This window comes from Pelodiscus sinensis, chromosome 33, assembly GCF_049634645.1.
Source record: "Pelodiscus sinensis isolate JC-2024 chromosome 33, ASM4963464v1, whole genome shotgun sequence".
In the NCBI taxonomy this organism is placed as follows: domain Eukaryota; kingdom Metazoa; phylum Chordata; order Testudines; family Trionychidae; genus Pelodiscus; species Pelodiscus sinensis.
The window spans coordinates 5,110,727-5,122,533 of record NC_134743.1 but is presented as its reverse complement, the minus strand read 5'-3'; the positions used below and the strand labels follow the sequence as shown (position 1 = coordinate 5,122,533).

The 11,807-nt window shown below is 40.4% G+C and overlaps 1 long non-coding RNA gene across 1 annotated transcript; it reads left to right on the top strand.

Annotated features, from left to right (window-relative positions):
- Positions 1–1,165: 1,165 nt before the first annotated feature.
- Positions 1,166–10,891, top strand: LOC142823323 (uncharacterized). The gene is made up of 5 exons (XR_012898580.1): positions 1,166–1,189; positions 4,653–4,736; positions 5,901–5,925; positions 7,912–7,961; positions 10,757–10,891. It is a non-coding gene; the product is annotated as an uncharacterized LOC142823323 (long non-coding RNA).
- The last annotated feature ends 916 nt before the right edge of the window (positions 10,892–11,807 follow it).

Here is an 11,807-nt window from a genome sequence, read left to right as displayed (position 1 = left end):
CTGTCCTGTGCCCATCAGAAAATTGTTAGCCCCCGCCCTCCCGCAATCGCAATGCCAAATGAGGGGGGTTATGATTAAAACTGGTTGAATATTTTCTTTCTTTAATTAGTAAATTCACAGAGCAATGCAAGGGTGAGGCTCCAAAACTAATCACAAATCCCAGATGAATTCAGCCAATAGTTTCACCTGGAAGAAAATAGATACAAAAATAAGAATTTTCATTTCCAGAAGTTTCCCAACCCCTTTTGGAAATTTCACTATGTTAAACAAAATGAAAATCAGAGTGAAAAACCATCAAACATGAAATGAAATAATTGTGTTTTGAAGAGAATAAAACATTTGGGTTGACCCGCAAAAAATTTTTCTTAATATTTTGGTTCAGCAGGAAAAAAACAATTTTAAATCATTTTTGGTTTCAACTAAACCACATTTATTTTCCCAATTTTATTCCAACCCTTCCCCCAAGGAAATCAATCATTCACTCAGCTTTAATTATTATTATAGCAGTGGCTATGGGTTTCAACTGAAATTGGGACCCCATTCTCCTCAGTGTTAGACAAATGCATAGCATAGCAAGAGAGACAAGCCTTACCCTGAAAAGTCACCGCTCCTGTGCTAAACACATGAAATGCTAGAGCTTTAGTTAAAGAGACAAGACTCAGATGTTGCAATATTTATACCCTCTGTGGATTGGGCACAGGAAGGAACATGAAATACACAGCATGAAATAAACAAACAAATGAAAGTTTATTACCTCCATTGCAGAATGGAGGTACTAGTAGGTTCATGTTAAGTCGCACTTTAATCTGCAAGAAAACCTGATGAAATTAATGGGTGAGGTCACAGAGTAAGAAGCGACCCACTGAACAAGGGAACCAGAAAGCAGCCCAGAGATTAAATGCCTTGCCCCAAACTCATAATATCCACATCTTTAAATGCCTTGTGATGCATTCATCATCACAGGACCATCCTTGCTCCCAACCTTGCTGTAGCAACCTGAAACTTTATTCCTGTGATGGTTTCAGAGCTGGGCACAAAACATTCCATTTTGAAAACACTGATGTTTGGAAGCTTATGGAAAGAATTTCAGATAACTAGTGATTTATGAATGAGCCACTGTATATTTTCTCCACAGCTAACATCTCTCAGGCTTATAACAGTACTTCTGGAATGCAACCATCTTGCAAAGGTAAATGACTTTATTTATTATCATAGGCTTTGTTTTACTTCACAACAAAGTTATTTCAAAATAACAGCCCTTATTTCGAAATAACTTTCCTAGCGTCCACGGAGCCAAACCGCTATTTCAAAATAAAATTGAAATAGTGGAGTGCTTATTTCGAATTTGGTAAACCCCATTCTATGAGGAATAACACCAAATTCGAAATAGCTATTTTGAAATAAGTGCTGTGTAGACACTTATTTAGAAATAGGGGGCCTCCAGCCTTCCCAGGGTGCCCTGGTGGCCACTCCGGCCTCAACCAAGAACACTTCATTCCCTCCCCCTCACCCTGGAGCCCTTAAAGGGGTAGACTCTGGCCATAGTGCCTGTGTCAGCTCCAAGCCTGCCACCCAGAGCCAGCAGTCACTGCCCCTGACCCAGTGGCCCCAAAACATGAGCCAGCAAGCCACTGGCAGCCAGCCCTCCACCACTCCCCAGAAGCAGTCTGCCAGCTCCCAGGAGCCTGCCAGGGCCCGGAGAAGGCAGGCACCTTCCTGGTCCAGGGCAGAGATCACAGATCTTATGGATGCCCCCACGGATGCCCCCAACGTCCATGATCTCCACACTAGATGGAGGAACACGGCTCTCTATGGCACGATAGCTGCTAGCCTGGCCACCAAAGGCCACATGAAAACCCAGGAGCAGGTTTTCATGACAACCAAGTTGGACCAGTGAGATCCCCAACCCTGAGCCCTGAACTTCCCCTCCCACTTCTTCCCCTTGCTTCTCCCTTCCAGCTCCCTCCTCCCAGGTTTCCCCCTCCCCTCTCCCGCCTCCTTTCCCCAGTCTCACCAGAGTTTCATCCCGCTCCCTCCCCCGCCCCAGTTTTGTTAAATAAAGAGAGTTTTTGTTCATGAAAATACATGTATTTTATCTGACATCAGGAGGGGGGGGGGGTAAGTGGATGGACGTGAGGGAGGAATGAGGCACAAGACCCCAGTGGGGCAGACCAGGGAGGTTGTTAGTGCTCCTCAGGGTGGAAGCTCTCCCACTGGGCCTCCTGGATACTGACAGCCCCCTGATGGACCTCCCTGATGGCAGCCTGCAGCAAGTGCAGCCAGGCTCACAGCAATGTGTCCAAGAGAAGCACCAGAGTGCCCAGGGGCAGCTTTGGCTCCATGTTGCAGAGTTCTGTGGTGTCCTGAGTGAGGGCAACCAGAGCACACAGAGACAAAATGCTTTGCTGTCCCTCAGCGAGGTAGACAAGCAAGCAGGGAAACCTGAGAACTGGCTGTCTGGGGGGGGTCCCCCTTTAAGCACAGACCTCAGATAGCCTCAGGCAGCAGCCCCACACAGTAAGTCCTGATCTGGTGCCCTGCTGGAACTGGTTCCTGCCAGCCTTAAATGCGATTCAGAGTCCACTAAGTGTGGACGCGCTATTTCGAAATAGCAAAATGCTATTTTGAAATGCATTTTGTGTGTAGAAGCATTAATTCGAAATAAGTTATGTAGTGTAGACTACATAGGGATTCTTCAGCTTGTATTCTGTAGTTTGTCTGCAAATGTATATTCAGAAAAAAGAGAAATCAGGTATCTGAAGCCCGACCTCTTACCTTCTGTTTGAGTGATGGGAAGCATAGAGAAGAACAGATAATAATATGGTTGAGTTGTCAAAAATAGAAAGGCTGGGTTACCAATTGCATTTTGAGGTAGCAGCAAAGAAAAAATGCCCAGGCATTGTGTGATGTTCAGAAAAAAATGTTAGGTATAGTTAGGGGAAAATTTTAAATTTTTGGCATATTCAAAATGAAGGGAGGAGATTAGTGTATATTTTAAGATACTGAATTGGTTAAATCATGGATTTAGCATAAAACTGGGCAGATGCGGAGAGGGAATCTGGTTTTATTCAAACTGCAACAAATGTGCGCACATTTTTAATCAAATTAAATAACTCAAAAAATAATTTAAAAATCCATCCAAACATTTCATTGTTACCATTTTTTTTGTTTTTGTTTCAGTGTGGTCAATATGGGTATTTTTTGCATGTGTTCATATTGGTGTATTTTAAACAAATTTAACATGGAAACAGCTTTTTGAATTGAAAAGTCAAAACTAGATGTTTTGATGCCACTTTTTTTTTCAATTTGAAGCTATATGCTGAATTTGACTAAAAATTTGTAAATAATTTCAAGCTCCAAAAATATGGTTTTGGAAGGGCTCTGGTGAAAAAAATAATTAGCTGAGAAAATTCACTGAGCTTGATTCAAGACTTAAAAATACCCATAGTTCTCAAATTTAGCAAGCCAATGTCTCTCCTTTATTTGGCCTCCTCTAGGACATATGTTACAGTGTAGAAATAGATGAGACCTGTTTTGCCATTTGATGAGCATATAAAGTTGAGAACAAAGTGTGCTTTGTATGTATTAGTGACCAGAATGTTACAAAGCATCATGCTTTCCCTGGAAGGTAAAATAATTGTGCCAATTTCAAACTTCGACATTTGCCAATGACAGAATTTAAATATGAAGAATCAGTTCATCGGATGAGGTGGGTTTTGCTCAGGAAAGCTCATAATAAAATATATACTTTTGTTAGTCTCTAATAAGGGCACAGCAGCACTAAGCTCAAAATAGGCTACTCAGCTTGAGCTACACTTAAGTTGATATAGCTTATTTTGACTTTTGGCGCTATCTTCTCAGCAGTCATTTTGAGATAGAGCACTCTTCCCCTGACTTCCCTTATTCCTTGTACAATGCAGGTTACAGCAGTCACAGTAAGCAGTCCTCCAGCTTGACGTTATTTTGACATTATGTAGAAACAACTGCTTGGCTACGTCTACATTGGCACCCCTTTCCGGAAAAGGGATGCTAATGAGACGGGTGGCAATTGCAAATCCGCGGGGGCTTTAAATATCCCCTGCGGCATTTGCATTTACATGGCTGCTGCTTTTTTCCAGCTCGGGGATAAGCTGGAGAAAAGCACCAGTCTAGATGTGATTCTCCGGAAAATAAGTCCTTTTCCAGAGGATTTCTTATTCCTACTTGAAAGGAATTGATATTTAAATCCCCCGCGGATTTGCAATTCCGACCCGTCTCATTAGCATCCCTTTTCCGGAAAGGGGTGCCAATGTAGACACAGCCCTTGTGTGTAGAAGCAGACAATATTATTTCAGAATAACATTAATTATTGTTATTAAATTCTTCGTTGGTGGTCTGGCCATTAATTTGACCATTTGTGACATGCATGCATTGATCACACTCTATTGTTCATAACAGAGACTAATCAGTGTTCACATGTGTTGTCAATTATCCATTTGGAATTCTGCAGGAAGGAGATGAGCAAAAATTACCTCACTTGTTCTAAAATACATGCAAATCCATAAATGCAGCTCTTTACATGCAGTGAGACAAAAGTCATATAACACCAAATTTAAAACTTCCCGGTGTTACTTTCCTAACTACATATATTTTGATTGATGTTTCTGTTCTAGAAATGGTCCAGTGGCTGATACTGGCATCTACAATTCCTTCTAGCCTATTTCTAATTTTGGTGTGTTTCCTTCTGATGAAAACAGGTAAGTAACAGTGATCAAGACTGGCCAAATCAATGTTCAAGATTATACAGACAGATGTTCAAAAGAAGGCTTGACAATGATGTGAGACACTGAAATCATTAAACATTTAACGTTCCATTCAATGAAGAGTATTCCTGGCATAGACTAAAATAGCTTTTATATTTGATTTTATGATCCTTTTACCTAGCTTAGTAATTAACGCAAATACACAGGTATTTTTAACTGATTGCAACTGTTGAAATAGAAATTCATTAAATAAATGATGCATAAATGGTTGTGCTGTTAGAAAGCTATGTATGAAGATCATAAAATCAGAAATAAGGATTTCTATTTGTTAGCAATCTGGAATTGCAAACTCTTTTATTCTATGCCACAATGCATCTTTCACTTGAGACAACAGTCATCCTTCATTTCATAAGTATTTAGGGCAGGTTGAAAATTTCAAATGAAACTTTTTTGCTCTAAAAATCAGGCTTTCAACTCAAGGAAAAATTTTGCTTGAGCTAAATGCATTCCTCAACATTTAAAACAATTCCTCGGAAAGCTGAAAACTCAAAAACTGCTTGTTGGCACAGGGGGGTTATATAGTTTTCCGTCCAAATATATCAATGTTAGGCCAAAGGGTTTTCTGGGTTTTTATCTGGAAAATGATCACATTTTTCACTAAAAATCAGGCTTTCAACTAAAGGAGAAATTTTCCATAAAATAAACATAGTCCTAAAAATTTTAAATGTTGCTTTGGAAAGCTGAAAACTCAAAAACAGTTTCTTGACATGGTTTTTTTTAAATATAATGTTCTGCCAATATTTTTCAAATTTAAACCAAAGGAGGTTTTGGTTTTTATCTGAAAATGATCAATTTGTATTTATAGGCAACAAAAATGTGCAGTTTGGGGATTTTCACTTTTTGGTGACAGTTTAATTTTTTTCCTTGGAATTTAAAAAGAAATCCAATCTGCTCTCTCTCTCTGTTAAAATGATGGTGATTTAAGAAAATGAGCAGTACATATGCAGCAAATAACAGTTTGGAGTGCCAGTTTTGGAGAACAACATTGGCAAGTAATGGATTCACAATTAAAGCAGAGTTGGGAGCAAGAATTCCTAATTTAAAATACACATTTTGTTCCAACAAAGGATTTTACATGACAATCATTTCTCTTTTCAGGTCTATCTAGATACAGAGCTAGAAGGTAGGCAATGCTCATTCTTTAACGTTGGGTTATTGTTCAACAACTTTGTGTGAAAGTTAAGAATGCAAGTACAGAAAAGCCAATAATATCTCCTCCTCCAACACGATGCTTCCTTCCAAGGTCCTTCCCATGCCCACACTGAATACGCACCATGTGCTCTCCAATCCTACACACATGGCCAAAAATTCTAGCTCCATCCCCAGAACATCTGGCAACCTTGCTCTACCTTTGTGCACCATCTATATAGGGTGTGTCTACACTGCACCCTTATTTCAAGATAACTAGAGTTATTTCAAAATAACAATGTGAGCGTCTACACAGCCATTCTGTTATTTTGAAATAATTACAAAGGGCTTATTCCAAAATCTGTAAACCTCATTCTGTGAGGAATAACACCTATTCTGAAATAGCTGTATTGGAATAAAGGCTGTGTAGATGCTCTACTGCTGCTATTTTGAAATAGCCCTCACCAGGGCCATTCTAATTCATTCCTCCCCAGTGCCTCCTGGGGCTCCAAATAGAGGTAGCGCGTCTTCATTAGGGAAGCCTGCTTATTTCGAAATTAGCATGCAGTGTAGACATACCATTTAAGTGTGGGTATGAGCCTCTAATTTACTAGAAAGGACCAGATGTCATCCTACCCACCCTGACCTGAAGTGACCCAAGAGACTTGGAAAGAATTGTGCTGTCATGTCTCAGAGACTCTATTTTATTACACGTCAGGGAAGAACTAAGAAAACTGCATCCAGATATGTGTTCCTCCATGGCCAGGTAGTCCATGAGAAGCATTCTTCATTCTCCAGACAGATGACGGACATTCTTTTATTTTAAACTTTTTTCTCAATCAAAAAGGAGGCTTTAAAAAAAAATAAAAATCTTTGGAATAAAATTGTCACAAGTTTCCAAGTGAGTTAGAAGCCAACATTCCATTATCAAAAGCCATTTAGGATTTTAGACCTAGATCTTCCAAGGACTTTAGGAGCTTGTATTTCAATTGGTGTTAGGCATCTACACAGTTTTGAAAATCCTTCTAGGCCCCTGTCTGGAGCCTTAGGTATTTCAAAACCTTTGAAAATCTGATCTTCAGGTACTTTTGAAACTTTAATTATTAGTGTGTATATAGGGAGAGGGCATTAGGTTGCTATTTAATGTTATTTATATTAATTAAATGTGGACATTTCAAAATATGAACTTTTTATCACATTTAAAATTTGAATTTTGGGTCCCTTCCTTTTCTCTTTCCTTCCACTGAATACAATTGACGGACTGAAATGTAGGTGTCTAGGGCAGGGGGTTTTTCTTTCTTTCTTTTTTTTCTTCCCATGTCCTTCATCCCCCACTTTTTCAGTTGTATTTTAGGGGGGGGGGGGTTCAGTTTTGCTTGTGTTTTCTTAATTCTTTATTGTTTTATTTTTCTACATTGTACCTTTTCAAAACTTTCTTAACTTTGGAAAAGTCACCAAATGAAACTCTGTAACTGTGCCCCTTGGGAATTGTTTCAACATTTAAAATGGTCTGAAAAATTACCAAAAAGAAAAATGAAAGAAAAATGAAAATGGGTGTGGACCCTGGATTTCATTTACTTTTTTTTCCTCAGTGAGTAAAGAGGAAACTAAAGAGCAGGAGGGAAGGACAAGCAAGAACAAAACAAAAATACAACATTTAAAACATGGGGGGAAACATGTTGTAAGATATTCTAAATCAATGAAAACTGATCTGCTTTAACCCCTGAAAATGGAAACTTCATTGACTTTTCTTTTTTTTTTCATGCATTTTTGGTCCACTCTAAACTTACAAACTGAGCTGCCATCTTCCAGGGACAGACTAACATTGGCTGGCCTTAGACAATCAGCTGTCTAAGATCCCTTCAGCAATGCCAATTTCTTCTCCTGGATTTCCATGCCTGTTACTGATATCTGGAAGAGAACCACAAAAAAGCACAGCTGCTGGTCTTCACTGTGGTTATTGTGCTTTTATTTTCTGCAGAGTACAAGTGTGGAGTCCGAAAAGCAAGAACAATGAAGATCAGCCATACAGTAAGAAAGCATTTCTGTATCATTTATTCCCCTGATCAGTTTATATTTTTATTTATTACAAAGGTAAGCTAAAGAGAGAAGAGAGGAACTCATGGCTAAAAAGGCAAAATATTTACCTATTTTTATTTATTTGTACTCACTTTTTGAAATACTGTCAAGTGGCTTTCCATAGCCACTTAAAGGATTTGAATGTCCAGTTCTTTGTAGAAATTGCCACGGGGCAACTATATATTGTATATTACTCATCCATAAATCACCTTTTAAAAAAAAAAAATCCTGCTGTGAAGAGCCGGCACAGCGCAGTGGACATTTTTATTTTAATGAAGCCGGTGATATTTAAATCCCCGCGTCATTGACTATGTCAGGTTGCCTATTTTACATGCCTCTGGCGGCAGAGGCATGTAATCTAGACACACCCTATGAAAAATCTAAATTATCTGTAGGAAAAGTTTTATTTTGCATTCCAAAAAATTATTTTTAACCAGGATATTTAAAGGAAATATTTCAATTCGGGTCTCAGTCAGAATATTTTAGTCTGCTGGACAGTCTCTGTGGGAAAGAATTAATGGGCAAATCAGATATCTGTAAAGGCAACACACAGAAATCTGTTGGAGAATACTTTAACCTGCCCTGGCACTCATTAATGGATCTCCAAGCCCCTAGGTTGTTTCAGGCCAATTCAACAAGCCAAATACACAAGGAAGAGTTGAAACTTAACTTCATTTACAAGTTTAAGTCTTATGCAAATGGAATGAACAGAGACATTGGCTGGCTCGCACGTCATCTTCCACATCCTAGGCTATGTCTTGACTACACCTCTCCGTCGACAGAGAGGTAGATTAGACATGTCGAAATTGCTAATGAAGTGGGGATTTAAATATCCCGCACTTCATTAGCATAAACATAGCTGTCACTTTTTTCCAAAATGGAGCTTTTTTGAAAAAAAGGCAGTCTAGACACTCATCTATCAAAAAATAAACCTTTTTTGAAAGTTCCCTTATCCCTCATACAATGAGGTTTACAGGGTCTTTCAAAAAAGGGTTTGGCAGGGGTGGAGGTGGGAGGGGTTAAAAAAGCTCTGTTTCAAAAAAAAGCAGTGGCCATGTTTATGCTAATGAAACATGGGATATTTAAATCCCCATTTCGTTAGCAATTTTGATGTGCCTAATCTATATTTCTCTGTCGATAGAGAGGTGTAGTGTAGACACAGCCCTAATGAATTAACCAACCAACAAACAGAGGTGCTAATTGTTCTTATCAGCCTCTTGTAACTACTTGAACAATCTACTCACTGTTTCTTTTTTTTTCCTCCCTCCACCCTTCCCTTTTTTCTATTCTTGGACCTAGACTTCTAATACTCCATTCATCTGAAGAAGTGGGTTATGCCCAGAAAAGCTCATGATACCATCTACATGTTTTGTTAGTCTCTAAGGGTATGTCTACACTACAAAGTTAATTCAAACTAACAGCCGTTAGTTCGAATTAATTTAATAGGCGCTACACATACAAACCGCTAGTTCGAACTTAATTCAATCTAGCGGAGTGCTTAATTCGAACTAGGTAAACCTCAGTCTACGAGAACTAACACCTAGTTCGAATTAAGTAGTTCGAATTAAGGGCTGTGTAGCCACTTAATTCGAACTAGTGGGAGGTTAGCCCTCCCCAGCTTGCCCTGGTGGCCACTCTGGGCACCACCAGGGAAACTTGTCTGCCCCCCTCCCGGCCCCAGAGATCTTAAAGGGGCACGATCTGGCTACGGTGCCCGTGCCAGGTGCAAGCCTGCCAGGACCCAGCCAGAAGACCCTGCACCTGGCACGGCACAAGCCAGCAACCTGCTGCCACTCAGCCCTCCGCCTCTTCCCGGGACCAGGCTGGCGGCTCCCAGGAGCCTGCCCGGAGCCGCAAGAGGCGGGTGCCCTCCTGGTCTAGTGTGGAGATCGTGGACCTCATCCAGGTTTGGGGGGAAGCCTCCAACGTCCACGACCTCCGCACTAGGCACAGGAAAGTGGCCGTCTAGGGCAGGATAGCTGCCAGCCTGGCCACCCAGGAGCAGATTTCCATGAAAATGAAGGTGGTCCAGTGAGACCCCCGACCCTGAGCCCTGAGCTTAGAACATAAGAACATAAGAATGGCTGTACTGGGTCAGAACAAAGGTCCATCTAGCCCAGTAGCAAGTGCAGCCGGGCTGATGGCCGAGTGCTGTGACGTGCCGAGTGTGGGCATTCAGGGCACTCCAAGACAGGACTGCTTTGCTGTCCCTCATCGAGTTAGACAAGCGAGCGGGGAACCCCTGAGAACTGTCTGTCCGGGGTAGGGGTCGGGTCCCTTTAAGCACAGCCCTCAGCTAGCCTGAGACAGCAACTCCACGCTCTAAGTCCTAATCTGATGCCCTGCCGGCACTGCTTCCGGCCATCCTTAACCTCGGTTCAGGGTCCACTCAATGTGGACATGCTAGTTCAAATTAGCAAAATGCTAATTAGAACTAGTTTTTAGGTCTAGATGCACTAGTTCGAATTAGCTTAGTTCGAATTAACTAATTCGAATTAAGTTAGTTTGAATTAGTGCTGTAGTGTAGACATAGCCTAAGGTTCTACTAGACTATTCATTGTTTTTTAAGTTTTGCAAAATATAATGTAAGAAGATCATCTTTTTTACCATAAAATATCCTGTCCCTCCTGCAATATGTGTCCACCCAGCCTTCAAGAAACTGAGTATTTAACATATTAAGAACCAAGTCTGCTGTGAACTCTTGCAAACAGCCATCTCTACAATGCCTTCTAATTCTTGTTTTCCAGGTGCATCTCCCTTTAGATGTTCCCAGAAAAAGGTAAGTGGCTCAGAGATTTCAAAGTCATAAAGAACTACTGTGATCTTCTTGTCTGACCTTCTTCATAATATAGGCCAGAAAAATCTCATCCAGTGATTCCTCTGTCAAGATAATATTGTGATTTGTATATAAAAATGTGGTGGAGATCTGCATTCCAAAATGCATGTGGCCATGTTGATTTGTTTTCCTGTGATTACAGCTGGCAGGAAACTGGAGTCACTGACCTGCAGCTAACCAATATTTCAATATATATTTTCACCCTAAACTGAAATTTTGAAATTACCCATGGAATTAACTTAGGCCATGTCTTCACTGCCAGATTATTTCAAATAAGTTATTTCGAAATAATAACTCCCGAAATAACTATTTCAAAATAAGCATCTTCCTCTTCAGAAGCAGGAGTTATTATTTTGAAATAACAGGCTTGATAGTGTGATCGTTCTTGGAGTAAGTCAATCTCTGAGAAGCTAGTAGCCTAGCCTTTCACTCTTGGCTTTCAAACACTTTCTCTCACAAGAAATAGCCTCCTTCCCAAGTCTGGTTGTTTGTGCTTTTCTTTTTCTTTTTTTCGTTTTCTTTCAAGGCACAAGAAGATAACAGAGATACTGATGGATCCTATGAAAATTTGAATGAGGCCACCATGGAGGATACACTTTACTCCACATTTCCTTTGAGAGACACCCCTTCTTCATCGACCCTGGAACTCCATAAGTGATCCACTCCCCTCTGGACTTCGTATGCATAGAGTCATAGAAGTGTCAGGCTGGCAGGGAACTTGTGAGGCCATCCAATCAGCTCTTGCCTGGAGGGACCAAGTAAACCTGGACTATCCCTGGCAGATGTTTGTCCAACCTGTTGTTTGAAACCTCCAATGACTGACATTTCACAATCTCCTTTGTAAGCGTCTTCTAGAGTTTAACTGTTCTTACTGTTATCTTTTTTTCTTAACTTCTAGCCTAAATAATCCTTGTTGCAGATTAACCCCATTAGTTCTTATCCTACCTTCAGTGGCACTGAGA